Here is an 18248-nt window from a genome sequence, read left to right as displayed (position 1 = left end):
ACCAAATGGACCCGAAGAATTTAAATAAAAAAATGTGTAAAATCATAGCTTTATCGGAATGGTCCGAAATTTGGTGACTTTGTTGGTACTTGGTATATGAACACCCAAAAAAATTGGGGACAGGATTTGAATAGTCTAAGTGGTTGTAAAAAAAATGGTCACACTCAGGGTCTTCGGGTCCTTAGGAACCCGCCATAGGAAATGAATGGGAAATTGACAAAAATGTGACAATACAGAGTTGTTTTGTGCGTACAATCAACAAATCAGCCACGATCCAGAAAAAAAGCACACAACAGTGAAGGGGTGAATCTATAAAACATCAAGAGTGCAAAACAGACACATACACACACACACACATACACACACACACACATACACACACACACACACACACACACACACACACACACACACACACACACACACACACACACACACACACACACACACACACTTTTATACACAAACACACTAATAAATTCAGATTACATAAATATGTTTTGAATTTTTAAAAATCACAGCTTCATGGGAATGTTACGAAACTAGGTGACTTTTATGGTATTAGGTATGTGAACACACAAAAAATATTGAGGTCATAATCCAAGCATGCTAAGTGGTCGTCACACTTCTGCTCTTTGGTCAAAAATGACCCCCATAGGAAATGAATGGGAAATTGTCAGAGTTTTTTTTTTTTTTGCATACAATCTACAAATCAGCCAGGATGCAGAAAAAAGGACTCAACAGTGAAGGGGTGAATCTCTAAAACATCAAGAGTGCAAAACAGACACACACACATACACACACACACACACACACTCACACACACACACACAAATGAAAGCTAATTTTGGGAAATGTCTGAAATAAAAGCCATTATTCATCAATGTAAGACATAAAGTGCACAGCAATGAAAGCATGAGTCTGTAAGCCATCAAGGTTGTAAAATAGACACACTCACACACACAAACAGACATAGGGTAATGTGAAACTGTAACAGAGAAATGTGAAAATATGTGAAATCAAATCAATGAATCAAATAAAGGAGGGACACTGGAGTAATTTCTAAGGATGAAATTCTTTCCTAGTAACATCTAGGCCTATTGCAGTACCTGTTTATAAAAACAAGAAGCCAATCACAGCATCTGTTGACACACACACACACACACACACACACACACACACACACACACACACACACACACACACACACACACACACACACACACACACACACACACACACACACACACACACACACACACACAGAGAGAGAGAGAGAGAGAGAGAGAGAGAGAGATTAGATCAAAGGATGGAATTCTCCCCTAGTAACCTCCAGGCCTATTGCAGCACCTGTTTATGAAAACAAAAGCCAACCACAGCATTTGTTTATGAAAACAAAAACTTGGGGTATAAATATTGCCACTTTGAGCCCAGCCCACACAGTTCACTCTCAAACATTACAATGGCTAAGAGATATAGCACTGAGGAGACACTAGATTACTTACTGGAAAGCAGTGATGAAGAGGAAACAGATACAGTCTCTGAAGAGGAATATCTGACAGAGGCTGACCCAGACTGCATAGAGGAGGCAGAGGATGAGGCAGAGGAGGAGGCAGAGGAAGATTTAGAGGAGAGAGAAGGCCCTGAAACTTTCCCCTCAAAGAACAGGGAAATCCTGTGGAGTTCCATTCCTCCTCCACAGACCACGGGCAGAGCACGGGCAGAGGAGGTCAGAAGAATTGCCCCAGGACCAACCAGGTATGCGACTGTAAGGGCTGAAGACATAAGGTCTACATTTGATCTTTTTTTCACAAGCTCTATGGAAAAGCAGCTAATTGATATGACCAATTTAGAGGGGCAGCGAGTGTACGGTGAAGGCTGGGCAAATATTGAAGCTACAGAAATCCAAGCATTTATTGGGCTGCTAATTTTTACTGGGGTTTTGAAATCCCACAAAGAATCGTCTGAAAGTTTATGGGACAGTGAGATGGGAAGGTCAATCTTCCGTGCAACAATGCCACACAAAAAATTCAAGCAGCTGACAAGACTTCTAAGATTTGACGACAAGAGGACAAGATCTGTGAGGAGAGAACACGACAAACTTGCACCCATTCGACAGTTGTGTGAAGACTGGGTGCAAAGATTACCAATGATGTACCGACCTGATGAAAATATCACAGTTGATGAGTGCTTGGTGGGGTTCAGGGGCAGGTGCCCATTCAAGCAATATATGCCCAAAAAACCTGCCAAATATGGGCTCAAGATATGGGCAGCGTGTGACTCAAAATCCAGCTACTGCTTGAAAATGCAGATCTACACGGGAAAACCACCAGGGATGCCACGTGAGATGGTCCTGGACATGGTCGATGGGTACAAGGGACATATTGTCACTTGTGACAATTTTTTTACTTCACACGCTTTGGGCACAGAGCTCCTAAAAATGAAAACAAGAATGATTGGCACAATCCGGAAAAATAGGAAAGAGCTGCCAAGTGCTCTAGTCAACTCAAGAGGCCGGGAGACACACTCCTCTCTATTTGCCTTTACAGAGTCACATGCCATTGTCTCTTACCTCCCCAAAAAAAAAAAAAAATGTCCTTCTGATGAGCACTGTCCACAGAGATTCTGCAATCAGTTACAGAGACGACCGGAAACCACAAATGATCTTGGCCTACAACAAGACCAAAGGGGGAGTGGACAATCTTGATAAGGTATTTGCTACTTTGTCATTTTTTATTGATAAATATATATTATAAAAAATTATGATGATAATAATAATAATAATATTAATAATATATATATATATATATATATATATATATATATATATATATATATATATATATATATATATATATATATATATATATATAGACATCCATTGATAGTTCAATCTACTACATGCCATGTAGCTTAAAAATTTAAAAAAAGTTTTTTTATGCAAATATTTATGTGTATATATATATATATATATATATATATATATATATATATATATATATATATGAACCATCCAGTGATAGTTTTATTCTCTTAACATGCCATTTAGCTTAGAATAAAAAAAATAAATACAGGTCCTTCTCAAAAAATTAGCATATTGTGATAAAGTTCATTATTTTCCATAATGTAATGATAAAAATTAAACTTTCATATATTTTAGATTCATTGCACACCAACTGAAATATTTCAGGTCTTTTATTGTTTTAATACTGATGATTTTGGCATACAGCTCATGAAAACCCAAAATTCCTGTCTCAAAAAATTAGCATATCATGAAAAGGGTCTCTAAACGAGCTATTAACCTAATCATCTGAATCAACTAATTAACTCTAAACACCTGCAAAAGATTCCTGAGGCTTTTAAAAACTCCCAGCCTGTTTCATTACTCAAAACTGCAATCATGGGTAAGACTGCCGACCTGACTGCTGTCCAGAAGGCCATCATTGACACCCTCAAGCAAGAGGGTAAGACACAAAGAAATTTCTGAACAAATAGGCTGTTCCCAGAGTGCTGTATCAAGGCACCTCAGTGGGAAGTCTGTGGGAAGGAAAAAGTGTGGCAAAAAACGCTGCACAACGAGAAGAGGTGACCGGACCCTGAGGAAGATTGTGGAGAAGGACCGATTCCAGACCTTGGGGGACCTGCGGAAGCAGTGGACTGAGTCTGGAGTAGAAACATCCAGAGCCACCGTGCACAGGCGTGTGCAGGAAATGGGCTACAGGTGCCGCATTCCCCAGGTCAAGCCACTTTTGAACCAGAAACAGCGGCAGAAGCGCCTGACCTGGGCTACAGAGAAGCAGCACTGGACTGTTGCTCAGTTTTGCATGTCATTCGGAAATCAAGGTGCCAGAGTCTGGAGGAAGACTGGGGAGAAGCAAATGCCAAAATGCCTGAAGTCCAGTGTCAAGTACCCACAGTCAGTGATGGTCTGGGGTGCCATGTCAGCTTCTGGTGTTGGTCCACTGTGTTTTATCAAGGGCAGGGTCAATGCAGCTAGCTATCAGGAGATTTCGGAGCACTTCATGCTTCCATCTGCTGAAAAGCTTTATGGAGATGAAGATTTCATTTTTCAGCACGACCTGGCACCTACTCACAGTGCCAAAACCACTGGTAAATGGTTTACTGACCATGGTATTACTGTGCTCAATTGGCCTGCCAACTCTCCTGACCTGAACCCCATAGAGAATCTGTGGGATATTGAGAAGAGAAAGTTGAGAGACGCAAGACCCAACACTCTGGATGAGCTTAAGGCCGCTATCGAAGCATCCTGGGCCTCCATAACACCTCAGCAGTGCCACAGGCTGATTGCCTCCATGCCACGCCGCATTGAAGCAGTCATTTCTGCAAAAGGATTCCCGACCATGTATTGACTATTGAGTGCATAACTGAACATAATTATTTGAAGGTTGACTCTTTTTTTTGTATTAATAACACTTCTTTTATTGGTCGGATGAAATATGCTAATTTTTTGAGATAGGAATTTTGGGTTTTCATGAGCTGTATGCCAAAATCATCAGTATTAAAACAATAAAAGACCTGAAATATTTCAGTTGGTGTGCAATGAATCTAAAATATATGAAAGTTTAATTTTTATCATTACATTATGGAAAATAAGGAACTTTATCACAATATGCTTATTTTTTGAGAAGGACCTGTATATATATGTCACGGTTTGGGTTTTGTTTCTTGTTCCTGGTTCTTGTCTGTCATGTGATCCCCTGTTCTAGTCATGTGATCTTGCCTTGTGTTCCCCTGTCTGTTGTGTCATTGGTTGATTGTTTAAATGTTCACAGGTGTCCCTTGTCTCGTTGTTAGTCCAGTATGTATTTAAGCCCTGTGTCTTGTTCAGTCTTTGTGAGTTCTTAATGTTGTGTTGTTGTACCTTGATGTTGGTGGTTCTGTTCCTGAGTCTTGTGCCCTAGCCAGAGTCTTTATGTAGTTTGAGTTTATTAAATAAAGTGTGCTGCAATTGGATCCTGCTTCCTCCTTGCTTCTCCTTGCTTCCACCTCATCATAACAGAAGAACTCACCGCCAATGGATCCAGCAGTTGTTAGCAACCAGGCCTTAAGGAAATTCCTATCATCTCTGTCTCAAGATGGCCAGCCCTTGGAGAGGTATGTGAGGGACTTTTTGGCGTGTTGTCATCTGGGAGCGCTAAATGACGCCCAGCTCGTGGACCTGTTTTGTAGCGGGCTGGATTGGCACATCGCTCAAGTGATGCCGGAGGATCATACTGGCTGGACCCTGAAAGGGTTTGTTGATCTGGCCCTTTCCTTGGGTGGTTCGGCACTTGCAGAGCCTGAGTTTCCCCGCGTCACGCCAGTCAGCGGGTCTGACACCGGATCGGTCTATGGGCGTTCAGGGTTGATGTCCAGCTTGGCAGATTCCCCGCTAAGGTCCGTACGGTCTGCAAGGATCACCGTCCTGCCTGAATCTCGTCCCGTCAAACCAGTTCCAGAGCCCGTCCAGCCAGAGCCCGTCCAGCCAGAGCCCGTCCAGCCAGAGCCCGTCCAGCCAGAGCCCGTCCAGCCAGAGCCCGTCCAGCCAGAGCCCGTCCAGCCAGAGACCGTCCAGCCAGAGACCGTCCAGCCAGAGACCGTCCAGCCAGAGACCGTCCAGCCAGAGACCGTCCAGCCAGAGACCGTCCAGCCAGAGACTGTCCAGCCAGAGACCGTCCAGCCAGAGACCGTCCAGCCAGAGCTTCACGTCAGCCACGTCCAGCCAGAGCTTCACGTCAGCCACGTCCAGCCAGAGCTTCACGTCAGCCACGTCCAGCCAGAGCTTCACGTCAGCCACGTCCAGCCAGAGCTTCACGTCAGCCACGTCCAGCCAGAGCTTCACGTCAGCCACGTCCAGCCAGAGCTTCACGTCAGCCACGTCCAGCCAGAGCTTCACGTCAGCCACGTCCAGCCAGAGCTTCACGTCAGCCACGTCCAGCCAGAGCTTCACGTCAGCCACGTCCAGCCAGAGCTTCACGTCAGCCACGTCCAGCCAGAGCTTCACGTCAGCCACGTCCAGCCAGAGCCGAGGCCCTCTTCGCCACTGGTCCTGCCCAGCTCAAGGCCCTCTTCGCCGCTGGTCCCGTCCAGTCCAGAGACTGTTCAAGTCACGTCTGCCGATCCAGAGACTGTTCAAGTCACGTCTGCCGATCCAGAGACTGTTCAAGTCACGTCTGCCGATCCAGAGACTGTTCAAGTCACGTCTGCCGATCCAGAGACTGTTCAAGTCACGTCTGCCGATCCAGAGACTGTTCAAGTCACGTCTGCCGATCCAGAGACTGTTCAAGTCACGTCTGCCGATCCAGAGACTGTTCAAGTCACGTCTGCCGATCCAGAGACTGTTCAAGTCACGTCTGCCGATCCAGAGACTGTTCAAGTCACGTCTGCCGATCCAGAGACTGTTCAAGTCACGTCTGCCGATCCAGAGACTGTTCAAGTCACGTCTGCCGATCCAGAGACTGTTCAAGTCACGTCGGCCGATCCAGAGACTGTTCAAGTCACGTCTGCCGATCCAGAGACTGTTCAAGTCACTTCTGCCGATCCAGAGACTGTTCAAGTCACGTCTGCCGATCCAGAGACTGTTCAAGTCACGTCTGCCGATCCAGAGACTGTTCAAGTCACTTCTGCCGATCCAGAGACTGTTCATGTCACTTCCTCCAAGCCAGTGTCTACGGACAAAATGGCCGCCTCCGAGCCAGTGTCTACGGACAAGATGGCCGCTTCCGAACCAGTGTCTAGGGACAAGATGGCCGTCTCCGAGCCAGAGTCTGTTCCTGTTCCCGAGCCAGTGTGTGTGTTGTCTGTTCCTGAGCCCGAGCCAGTGTGTGTGTTGTCTGTTCCTGAGCCCGAGCCAGTGTGTGTGTTGTCTGTTCCTGAGCCCGAGCCAGTGTGTGTGTTGCCTGTTCCCGAGCCAGTGAGTGTGTTGTCTGTTCCCGAGCCAGTGTGTGTGTTGTCTGTTCCCGAACCAGTGAGTGTGTTGTCTGTTCCCGAGCCAGTGAGTGTGTTGTCTGTTCCCGAGCCAGTGAGTGTGTTGTCTGTTCCCGAGCCAGTGAGTGTGTTGTCTGTTCCCGAGCCAGTGAGTGTGTTGTCTGTTCCCGAGCCAGTGAGTGTGTTGTCTGTTCCCGAACCAGTGAGTGTGTTGTCTGTTCCCGAGCCAGTGAGTGTGTTGTCTGTTCCCGAGCCAGTGAGTGTGTTGTCTGTTCCCGAGCCAGTGAGTGTGTTGTCTGTTCCTGAGCCAGAGTCAGTGTGTGTGTTGTCTGCTGTTCCTGAGCCGGTGTCTGCTGTTCCTGAGCCGGTGTCTGCGCCGCCCTGGCCGCCCGAAGGACTGTCTTCTCCGCCCTGGCCGCCCGATGGACTGTCTTCTCCGCCGTGGCCGCCCGAGGGGTCTTCACCGCCGTGGCCGCCCGAGGGGTCTTCACCGCCGTGGCCGCCCGAGGGGTCTTCACCGCCCTGGCCACCGCCTGCGCATCCTGCTCTGCCCTGGTCGCTCAAGAGCCAGGTCCACCCAGGCTCTGTGGCTCAGGCTCGCCATTCCTGTGTCCTGGTTCCTGGTCCCAGTGCGAGCCTGGCCCTCCGTCCCTCCCCCAAGACCGCCTCCACTCACCACCCTCCTGAACTTGTGTTTTTTTTGTTTTGATGGGCGTCGGGAGCCGCCCATAGAGGGGGGGCTATGTCACGGTTTGGGTTTTGTTTCTTGTTCCTGGTTCTTGTCTGTCATGTGATCCCCTGTTCTAGTCATGTGATCTTGCCTTGTGTTCCCCTGTCTGTTGTGTCATTGGTTGATTGTTTAAATGTTCACAGGTGTCCCTTGTCTCGTTGTTAGTCCAGTATGTATTTAAGCCCTGTGTCTTGTTCAGTCTTTGTGAGTTCTTAATGTTGTGTTGTTGTACCTTGATGTTGGTGGTTCTGTTCCTGAGTCTTGTGCCCTAGCCAGAGTCTTTATGTAGTTTGAGTTTATTAAATAAAGTGTGCTGCAATTGGATCCTGCTTCCTCCTTGCTTCCACCTCATCATAACAATATATATATATACACATACATAATTTCATAAAATTCTTTTTTTATTCTAAGCTAAATGGCATGTAAAGAGAATTGAACTGTCACTAGATGTCAACAGTAATACTAAATGTGAATGCTTTTTTGTGATATTCCAGATTGTTGCCACCCACACCTCCCGGAGGAAGACAGCTCGCTGGCCCATGGCAGTTTTTTACAATATTGTAGACGTGTCGGCATACAATGCATTTGTTATATGGAGGGAAGTAAATCCCAGTTGGAGGCAGGCCGACAGCTTCAAGAGGAGGCACTTCCTGGAGGAGCTGGGAAGAGCACTAGTGTGCCCCTTGATTCAATTGAGGAGGCACATTCCCCGCACCCTAGCCTCGCATCAACTGATGAAAAAAGTGTGCAAGGAATGCAATGAGGATGCAGTTTCCTCCCGACCTGGTCCCTCCCGACCTGGTCCCTCCCCACCTGGTCCCTCCCGACCTGGTCCCTCCTCACCTGGTCCCTCCCGACCTGGTCCCTCCTCACCTGGTCCCTCCTCACCTGGTCCCTCCCGACCTGGTCCCTCCCGACCTGGTCCCTCCCGACCTGGTCCCTCCCGACCTGGTCCCTCCCCACCTGGTCCCTCCTCACCTGGTCCCTCCCGACCTGGTCCCTCCCGACCTGGTCCCTCCTCACCTGGTCCCTCCCGACCTGGTCCCTCCCGACCTGGTCCCTCCCGAGCCAAAAGATGGAGATGCAAATGGTGCTTTCCAGAGAATTTAAAAACGGTCAACATGTGCTCAAAGTGTCAAATCCCCATCTGCAAGAGACACTCTGTCATTGTATGTGAAAATTGTAATGTGTAATTAGTATGTAAATAATATGTAAATATAGTTTTTTATAAACTTTTATATGTAAATATTCTTTTTTATTTCTTTAATTTATTGTTTGATAATTATTATACTTTTGCTATTACTACTTATTTTAGTTTTTTGATCATTATTTGATGTTACCAGTTACTGTAAATATAGTTTTTATATACTTTTATATGTAAATATACTTTTTTTTCTTTAATTTACTGTTTGATAATTATTACACTTTTGCTATTACTACTTATTTTAGTTTTTTGATCATTATTTGATGTTACCAGTTACTGTTCATTGATTTTGTTCATTGAATTTTCAGTTACTGTTCACTGATTTTGTTCATTACATTTTCAGTTACTGTTCATTGAATACTGTTCATTAAATTCAAAATGTTTATTGTGAAAGATTAATAAAAAATATGTTAAGACTGAAAGAATTGAATTTTTATTAAGTTAGAATTAAGTTACTATTAAACATTGGGTAACAAAATGCTTTCCATTTGTTCTCTTTCTAATGCAATGTTCAGGTTTGACTGTATTATAAAGTAAAACAGGCAGGTCAAATTACCATTTAAACCAAACAAACAAAGAAAAAAAAAAGAAAAAAAATAGTCTTTGAGAATCTGTTATTATATTTTAAAATCAACAACCTGAAAAAAATTGTCAAAGATGTGCAAAACTCACAAGAATTCTGAACCCTTTCTACAGAGAGCTGTAAATCCACTAGTGGTAAAAATGTGCTATTGCGTGATAAAAATGCTCAGTGTGTCCAGCAGATGGCATCCATCTCATTTCAAAAATTGTTTTCATGAGGCCTAGGCTTGACTCTAAAATGAAATACAGCTTTAAAAAAAAAAAAAAAAAAAACCTATTTCTAAAAAAAATCTATTATATTCAATGGGAAAAAATGGGTCATAATTATTGCATAAATATTAATTATAAATCATAAAACTTTCTCAAAACACCAAAAAATAAAAGAATTTTTTTTATAAAAAACAAGTAAAAAAAAATATTTATGATTTTCTTTTAATAAATATGAATCAAACCCTTCCGGACCATTTGGTCCCGAAGACCCTGAGTGTGACCCTGAAATGAAGGACCCCAGAGGGGTAATATACAAAACCTAAACCTCTATGCAACACTGTATCAACAGTGTACTTACATGGTAACTCATCAGTAACTCTGCACTTAATACAATGTGTAAAACGGTCATAACTTACTGTGTATTATACAAAACCCAAACCTCTGTGCAACACTGTATTAATAGTGTACTTACATGGTAACTCCTCAGGAACTGTCCACTTAATAAAAAGGGTAAAACAGCCATAGCTTACTGTGTAATATACAAAACGTAAACCTCTAAGCAACACTGTATTAAAAGTGTACTTACATGGTAAATCATCAGTAACTCTGCACTTGAGACAATGTGTAAAACGGTCATAACTTACTGTGTATTATGCAAAACCCAAACCTCTATGCAACACTGTTTTAACAGTGTACTTACATGGTAATTCCTCAGGAACTGTCCACTTAATATAAAGTGTAAAACGGTTATAACTTACTGTGTAATATAAAAAACCTAACGGCCGTTTCACACCGCAAGCATGAGCGGCGCGTGAGCAGCACGTCAGCGCAACTACATCGTCAATGCAGCTGCAGACGCGCGCGAGTATTCACACTGGAAGCGTTTGTAAAGGCGTCACAACAGCGGCTCCCAGGCTACATATAAGCAAGCATTTCTTTACAAAGACTTTTGTAAAATTTGTTTTTAGAAGTTGGTCATAAGCAAGCATTTCTTTACAAAGACTTTTGTAAAATTTGTTTTTAGAAGTTGGTCATAAACACATTTGAAGTTTGTTCAAAGCCCAAACTGAATAATTAAAAACAAGTTTAATGGGTACATTTTCTATAAAATTTTATTTTCTTTATGTTAGTCTTCATTTCCTTTTCTGAAATACTGCAGTTCTTGTTAAAACACACTAGACATCCAAATTCTATGCGTTTTGGGCACTTTTTGTGTGAAATCATATTAATTTTGTCCATCAAAAGTGTGCTTTCACTTTAATTGAGCGTGAGCAGCGCAGCAAAAACAGACTCGAAGCCGAAACCCCCGCTTCACTGCTGCTCACGCGACGCTCCTGCTTGACGCTAACGCGCTGCTCCTGCTCGCGGTGTGAACGCCCTCATTGATTAACATGCACGCCGAAAAAAATACGCATATATTTTGCATATACTCCTAAGAATCAAGGCAGAAATGGTTAGCATGGCATAACCAAATGTCCGAATCTGAAGAAATGTCACAACACAGTTCAAGAGGCTATCTAGAGCCAAAAAATCATGCATACTCAGCTGATAAACCTTTAATGAAATCTAAACCTGTATGCTTTTCTAATATCATTGATCAACTATGCCAAAGCACCTTTCCTATTTCTTCTTCCCAGCCAGTAGTGCCACTGGATGAATTTCAAGTGTTCTTTTAATAGTTTTGTAGTCTTGTTACCCCTGAATCTTGATACCTGTGCTTTGATGGCAAGCCAGGCCCGTTCAATATGTTGTGTGTGGCAGCCAGTTTGGGGATCAACAAAATTTTGACTGTGGTTTACAGTTAGGTGCCTGTATCCTAGTGGTTGTAGCGCCTTCAGATATCCCCTCCAATTGTCACTGTAAACAGCTGACCCCCTTCTGATGTGCCTTGTGATAATGGGCGTCAATGTGGTCCTGGAACGGTCCTTTACCATCTTTAAGACTGGTAGGCGGCGAGCTCCTTTAACCTCCATCATCCCAAACACCCAGCCTTTTCTTCTCTGCCAAGTAGTACGACAGCGGCCACGATTAAACTGAAAATGCATAAACACAAGAAACATAACAAATGATAAGAGCAGTTAAACCTTGTATGTAAACCTTGTATGCAAAATAAAATCGAACACCTCAATTTTGCTATAAATCAAGGTCGACAGCCTCTTAAACATCTACAGACACTCAAGTCTCAGTTAAGCTCAACTGCACAAAAAGCCCATAAGTAAACCAATATCTTTCAAAAAGGGCTCATCAAAATGAATTAGTGCAAGTCTACTTGAACTGTATTTGTAAACATCACCAATGTTTTGGAGTAAAAAGTATATTTACTTGTTAAAAAATGTAGTCAAGTAGAGAGTAAAAGTTGCTAATATTTGATACTCAGTACAACTACAAAGTAGCAAAAAATATACTTAAAGGCAGGGTAGGTAGAACTCCCCAAAAATACTTTTTTACAAATTTGTTTAAACTGTCTTTATATATCAATGCATAATTAAAATGTAAGTACTCTGGAAAAGAAATGATAAAATCGAGTGTCTGTAGTCCTCTCAGGACTGTAATAAACACAGCTCATTATTCCATTCGGGACGAAAGAAATGATTGGCTGGGACGACTGTCACTCTCCCTCGCTACCATGGATACCACCTCTGCTGATACAGGAGCAGCCCAAATGCGCGCACCCGTTTGAAGAGGCACGGAAGCTAGTAATAACAATTATGGCAGAGAAAGAACAGTCAAAATTCTCAGTACCTGCATATAGAGGCAGCAAAGTCAAACAAGTTGAAAAAAAGGAAGACAATATTTTGAAAAGGCTATGAACAAAAAGTCTTTGGATAAATCAAGAAATCATACGAGAGTCAATATCGGCGTGGCTTTCCAGCGGTGGCGACAACTGAGGGATCTCAAGGGGCTGAAAAGTGACTCCATGATGGCTTTATTTCTGCGGGACAGGTAATCTTGCTGTTTTCATTTTGATGGCATTTATTTTTTCATGAAGCATGTATCACTAGCACACGTAGCTACCTAATATAGCTACCTAACGTTACATAGCATAACTAACGTTACACTGGCTTAGCTATGACAGTGTAACTTTGGTGTCGACTGGTATAACGTTACTGTTAGTGAGCCAGGGTGGAGACGATAAATAAGCAATAGGCCTATCTGCAGTTGAAAGCTGTTTTGTTTAATTTCGCCAAATCTAACTTTAGGTTAAAAAGTTTAAGGGATCTATTTTTATACCTAGCTTCACCCTCTGCCTAAACTTTGTTCCTATGTTCACCATGAACTCTACCTGCTCCGTTTTTTCACGTTAGGTTTGTTGTTATATGCTCTACATATGTTTACTTATGTCTTTATGTTGTATCTGTATATGTTATACAATATAATTGTATAATTATTGTGTTTGTGTGTTATATTATCTTGTGTCTGAAATTTCACCTTCATAACAGTGTAACTGATAGTAACTGCAAACGTGTATCAATGAAACTATTTATAGCTTTGCCTTATATTGAGTTTGATTCGGTTACGAGCTAGTAAAATATTTTAAACTTTACCAGTATCGATATGCGAGCTTGATAGTGAGTACTAACAGCCATGTTAATTGTTTATATTCATACTGATAAAGTTAGTTATTTTATTACTTGTGATTCTGAGATGTCACTACATGCACTGTGCCTCTCTCTGCTCGGCGCTGGTAAACGCGTCCGACTCTTCCAGCGAGCTAACGGCCGGGATCGCGCGTTCATGTGTTTTGGGGGCTGTGCTTTGGAAGGAGCCGAGAAGGGAGGGGTGGGAGTTAATGGAATAATGAGCTGTGTTTATTGCAGCCCTAAGAGGACTACAGACACTCGATTTTTATAATTTCTTTTCCAGATTACCTACATTGTAATTATGCATTGATATATAAAGACAGTTTAAACAAATTTGTAAAAAAGTATTTTGGGGGAATTCTACCTACCCTGCCTTTTAAGTACAGTAACTAAGTTACATTTATATTTACTCAAATACTTTACACCACTTATTGTTCACCTTTTGGAACATCATTCAATCATGTCTTTTGATTGCATGTGGTGTTTTGATGTGATATTAATGCTGGAAGTATTAGTGAATGCAGCTTTGGCCAACTTTAGTATTTCAACATGGTAAACTACCTTTCTTTTTGTATTTCTCATGTCAGATGTACCTTTCTCTTGTGATTGAACTTAGACTCATCTATGGCCACAAGCTTCTGTCTTGACTTCCCGCCAACTCTAAGACCTGTTTTTCTTTTCCAGTTTCCTCAATGCATTAATGCAAACCTGTAAATAATATGTGGCCATAGAATTAGTATAAACAAAACTAATTACAGTTCAATTAGCTGAGCAATGTAGTACTGAAGAGTTATTAAATTTAAGCTACCTTCCTGAGCGATTTGTTCATTCTGGACAATGTTGATGTTGCAACACAGTCTTCCATCAAATCAATTTGTCTTAGATGTAGACCCTGGGAAAACCTTTTAAAGAAAATAATTTTGATTAATAGAAAAAAATAACCAAAATTTAATGATGTACAAAAAAAGATGATCAGAAATAAATATTCATTTAAACAGTAATGCATGTTGTTCTTAAAGTTGTTTTAGGTAGTAATAGCTAAGTTGTTTTAGGTGATAAACAAGTTAGAAACGATGGGTAATATGGAGTAGCCTACGTAGGTGGTATTTCATTGCAATCTTCTATAACATACTAATGTGGATAATAGTTGAACATTAAATCCTGAATACAGTGAGTTATTTTCATACTTTTGGAGAGGACCTTGGTGAACATTTGCGGTATGAATTACAAATTCTGCTTGTAAGAACTATGTAACCACATTAACTAGTTATTGTTACATACATGTAGTTAATAGGTGCCTGGGTAATTTTACAGTTTGTTTTACAACCTTGTTACATATGTTACATGTACTTACAATAGTATTAACATTTAATTATGCATAATTACATGCAACTAACCTTCAACCAAACCCTAGCCTAACTCTATAGTAAGTACATGTATCCACTTAATTAATATTACTATATATATTTATATAAATATATCTATAAAATATATAATTGCACACTGTAACAATGACACCGTAAAATAAAGTGTACCTGGCTACTATACGTTACCTGTATATGTACTCCATCCACTTAACCAGAGGAACCCTAGAGTTATTAAACAGTGATCCATTGCGAATGGAGAGTGTAATCCTGCGATGCGTGTTTCTTCGACATGTCCTAAGATAACAGTGCAAAATATTAGTAAATGTAAGAAACAAGATGCCTAACTGTTAGTAATGGAGACTTGTCAAGCCTTGTATGGAGCCTTAAAGGATGATCATTTAAAGGTAAGTCATTTGATGTAAATAAAAGACATATGTACATTTCACAACAGTGGGTGGACACACAAAGAGAAGCCTTTACTGGAGAAGTCCCAAAACCAAGTGTTTTATCCAGAGTCAAAACCAGAGTAGATCATGGATAATTTTCTAAATTATAAGTAGTGGAGTTTAGAAAAAAATACTTTAAAAAAAAGTATATTATAATCTCTGTAAAAATGAGAGAAAATTACATGTATTAATTATATATGGTGTTGCTTTTTTCAGACTCCTACAACGGAGGCAGAGTGGAGAGAGGTGGCAATGGGATTTGAAAACAAATGGCAATTTCCTAATTGCTTAGGAGCCATAGATGAAAAGCACATCTACATCCAGCCACCTGCAAACTCTGGAAGTACTTACCACAACTACAAGTCCAGATTTTCTGTTGTACTCATGGCAGTAGTCGACGCAGATTACAGATTTATTTATGCAAATGTTGGCGTGCAAGGAAGAGTGTCAGATGGAGGAATATTTGCCCAGTCAGACCTCCGAGCTGCCATGAACAGAGATCTGCTGAATGTCCCACCCCCAGAGCCACTACCAGGGAGTAACACATCTTTGCCCTATGCATTTGTTGGTGATGAAGCTTTCCCTCTCCGAATCGACCTGATGAAGCCATACCCCTTCCGAAATCTGGTAAAGGACCTAAAAATGTCCTTCTTGGAGTTTGTGGATCACACGCTGTGGGCGTGTGGATCCAACTACCTCGTAGAAGATCTCCCACTCCAGCCAGTTCCAAGCCCGCCAGCGCCTGAGCCCATCGCCTGCCCGCCAGCGCCTGAGCCCATCGCCTGCCCGCCAGCGCCTGAGCCCATCGCCTGCTCGCCAGCGCCTGAGCCCATCGCCTGCTCGCCAGCGCCTGAGCCCATCGCCTGCTCGCCAGCGCCTGAGCCCATCGCCTGCTCGCAAGCGCCTGAGCCCATCGCCTGCTCGCCAGCGCCTGAGCCCATCGCCTGCTCGCCAGCGCCTGAGCCCATCGCCTGCCCGCCAGCGCCTGAGCCCATCACCTGCCCGCCCACGTCTGCTGATCCAGAGACTGTTCCCATACCTCAGCCAGTGTTTGTTCTGGAGCACACCACACGTGAGTCCACACGAGAAGACACAGCGCTGATTGTGATGTCTGCGGCGATTCTGTGTGTGTGGGCTACACGCACATCAGTTCCGGCCCATGAGTCCAGTTCCGAGTCCCATGATGTGCTGGCCCCGTCCAGTTCCGAGTCCCATGATGTGCTGGCCCCGTCCAGTTCCGAGTCCCATGATGTGCTGGCCCGTCCAGTTCCGAGTCCCATGATGTGCTGGCCCCGTCCAGTTCCGAGTCCCATGATGTGCTGGCCCCGTCCAGTTCCGAGTCCCATGATGTGCTGGCCCCGTCCAGTTCCGAGTCCCATGATGTGCTGGCCCCGTCGAGGTCCGCGCCAGAGCCCGTTGATCCTGTGCCAGAGCCCGTTGATCCTGTGCCAGAGCCCGTTGATCCTGTGCCAGAGCCCGTTGATCCTGCACCAGAGCCTACTGATCCTGCACCAGATGCACCAGAGCCCACTGATCCTGCACCAGAGCCTACTGATCCTGCACCAGATGCACCAGAGCCCACTGATCCTGCACCAGAGCCCGTTGATCCTGTGCCAGAGCCCGTTGATCCTGTGCCAGAGCCCGTTGATCCTGCACCAGAGCCTACTGATCCTGCACCAGATGCACCAGAGCCCACTGATCCTGCACCAGAGCCTACTGATCCTGCACCAGATGCACCATAGCCCACTGATCCTGCACCAGAGCCCACTGATCCTGCGCCAGTCCTGTCCGGCCCAGAGTTTCCTTTGCCGCTGGTCCTGCCCAGCCCAAGACCCTCGTTGCTGCCGGATCCCCCCTTTCCTGTCAATTTCTCCATTAAAATTTTGGGGGGGCGCCCACCCGAAGGGTCCTCACCGCCATGGCCAGCCGAGGGGTCCTCACCGCCATGGCCGCCCGAAGGGTCAGCTCCACCATGGACACCCGAGGGTCCGACAGCTCCGCCCTGGACGCCCGAGGGTCCGACAGCTCCGCCCTGGACGCCCGAGGGTCCGACAGCTCCGCCCTGGACGCCCGAGGGTCCGACAGCTCCGCCCGACAGCTCCGCCCTGGACGCCCGAGGGTCCGACAGCTCCGCCCTGGACGCCCGAGGGTCCGACAGCTCCGCCCTGGCCACGCCCACAGCCGGGTCCGACAGCTCCGCCCTGGCCACGCCCACAGCCTGCTCCGACAGCTCCGCCCTGGCCACGCCCACAGCCTGCTCCGACAGCTCCGCCCTGGCCACGCCCACAGCCTGTTCCACCCCGGTTCCCCAAGCTACCAGCTCCGCCCTGGAGGCTTCCCGTCCCTGCACCACCATGCCCTCGTCAGCCTCAAGGGCGCCCACCCTCCCACCCCTTTGGATGTTATACGGCGCGAGGACGCGCCTTCGGGGAGGGGGAGGTTCTGTCACGTTTTCTATGTGTTATTAGTTCAGTTTTGTGATCTTGTTTCCCCCGTCTTTGTGATTTTGGTTCAGTCCTGTTAGTTTTCCCGCTCCTCGTTTGTGTTCAGTTTCTTCACCTTCACTTCACTCGCGCACCACACACACGCACACACACACACACACACACACACACACACACACACACACACACACACACACACACACACACACACACACACACACACACACAGAGAGAGACTCGCTCACGCACTAACTCATACACATACATGCATCACACACACACACACACACAAACTCACTCTCGTTCATTCACACATACATGGCCTACATACTTGCGCGCGCGCACACACACACACACAGACTCGCTCACGCACTCACTCATACGCACGCACGCACTCACTCACTCACACACATACATAATCACACACACACTCAAACTCACTCACTCTCGTTCATTCACACATACATGCCTACATATGCGCGCGCGCGCGCACACACACACACACACACACACAGACTCGCTCACGCACTCACACTCATACGCACACACTCACTCATACACATACATAATCACACACACTCATACTCACTCTCATTCATTTACACATACATGGCATCAGAGTGCGAATTACCCCACCATAATTGGGGGGTACTGCCCCTTCACTTCTTCTATGACCATCATGGTCCACTACCATATCAATCCCCACCGTGATCGCCAAGTGCAACATGTGTTGTGCAACTCACATACAATGTCTAAA

General features: G+C 44.5%; 1 long non-coding RNA gene across 1 annotated transcript in view; it reads right to left on the bottom strand.

Moving 5' to 3' along the window:
• The window catches only part of LOC143757198 (uncharacterized), a 208437-nt gene that overhangs the window by 189265 nt on the left and 924 nt on the right, over positions 1-18248 (bottom strand). The gene's annotated exons all lie outside the window — the stretch shown is intronic.

This window comes from Siphateles boraxobius, unplaced genomic scaffold (assembly GCF_051911475.1).
Source record: "Siphateles boraxobius isolate OS27281-9 unplaced genomic scaffold, OSU_SipBor_1 30, whole genome shotgun sequence".
NCBI lineage: Eukaryota > Metazoa > Chordata > Actinopteri > Cypriniformes > Leuciscidae > Siphateles > Siphateles boraxobius.
The sequence above is the reverse complement of the archived record's forward strand: the minus strand, read 5'-3'. Positions and strand labels throughout refer to the sequence as shown.